Raw genomic sequence first — 633 nt, forward strand, 5'->3', positions numbered from 1 at the left:
CCCGCGGCCCTTCGCCGTGGGCTCCCCCCCGCGCCCGGGCCTCCGCCCTCTGCTGCTCCGCTCCCTGCCCGATCTACTGCTCTGCGCTCTGCTCCCTGTCCGATCTATTGCTCTGCCCCCTTCTCTTGCTTTGCTTTCTCCTTCCTGCCCACTCTGCTTTCTGCTCCCTCTGCCTCCCGCCCTACGCCTGGGCTGCCCCTGCCACCTGTGCCCCACACGGCAGGTTGCCCGCCCCGGGGCTAAGGCACGGGGCAAGGCGGCGGTGGGCGGGAGAGGCCTGCGGCGGTTCCGGCACCGGCCTGAGGCGTGCTCAGGCAGCCGGGCTCTGAGCACAGGCGAGCAGGGCGAAGCTGTCTGCCAGGAGTGCAAAGGAGGACTTGGCAGGATTTGGGGCGGGCAGGCCTGGATGGGAGGCCGGGCGGGGGCTGTCTTTCAGAGAGGCTGCCCTGAAAGGACCTGCGAGGGGAAGACCTGCCTGGGTGTGAGAACCGCCCCAAGATTCAGAGCTGACACCCAGGGTACCAGCGTGAGAGCGCGGGGCAGGTGGAGCTGCCCTCCCCACAGATGGAGGAGGTTGGGAGGGAAGAGTTAGGGGTGCTCTTCTGGGCTGGCAAGTGACCTGTCTCATTCCTG

General features: G+C 68.2%; 1 protein-coding gene across 1 annotated transcript in view; it reads left to right on the forward strand.

The window, feature by feature from the left end:
* IQCK (IQ motif containing K) overlaps positions 1-633 on the forward strand; it is a 98662-nt gene that overhangs the window by 613 nt on the left and 97416 nt on the right. The window lies entirely within an intron of this gene.

The sequence above is a fragment of the Alligator sinensis genome, unplaced genomic scaffold (assembly GCF_000455745.1).
Source record: "Alligator sinensis unplaced genomic scaffold, ASM45574v1 scaffold330_1, whole genome shotgun sequence".
NCBI lineage: Eukaryota > Metazoa > Chordata > Crocodylia > Alligatoridae > Alligator > Alligator sinensis.